Here is a 717-nt window from a genome sequence, read left to right on the forward strand (position 1 = left end):
TTACTCTTCTTTCATAACATCTTTTAATTTTTATTTAATAAAATCTAATAGTTCATAAAAGGTAGCGTATCTAATACGCACAAAATGATTAGGCTGATTTTAGACGTACCCAACTTTTAGTAATATGTGTTGATTAAATGACCAAAAAAGGAGCTATGCATCTCATCATTCATAATTGAATCCAACGTCTCAAAAATGCTACCGTTCATTTGCTGTGATTACTCACAACAAGTTTTAGGGCGTATAAACTCAAAGATTAATGAGATAAAAAAAATGTTTATTATATTTATGATTTATGATTTACGCAATGATTTAAATATAATAATATTTTGTTGTCTGCTTGTTACAAACTTACAATCACAGGAAGCAGCTAAGTGAAACAATAATGCACGGATAATAATAATAATAAATAATAATATAATAATAATAATAATAATAAAAGAGTATAGTACTATTTTAATTTCTAACGTTTAGGTTAAATCGTAATTTAATTTTTAATATTTCAAACGTCTTATTTTTGTTTAAAAAGTTTTCAAATGAATTTAATATTATCATATCATTAAATTTAACACGAATAATTAACTAAACAAGTGACATGGACATTATTGTTAAGACATATTTTTTTTGTGTTAAAAAAATATAACCAAAATCTTATAAAAAAAATTCCAAAATCCTATCAATCAATCCAACAATCTATAATAAAAAAAAATTACATTA

This window comes from Arachis ipaensis, chromosome B10 (genome assembly GCF_000816755.2).
Source record: "Arachis ipaensis cultivar K30076 chromosome B10, Araip1.1, whole genome shotgun sequence".
Classification (NCBI taxonomy): domain Eukaryota; kingdom Viridiplantae; phylum Streptophyta; class Magnoliopsida; order Fabales; family Fabaceae; genus Arachis; species Arachis ipaensis.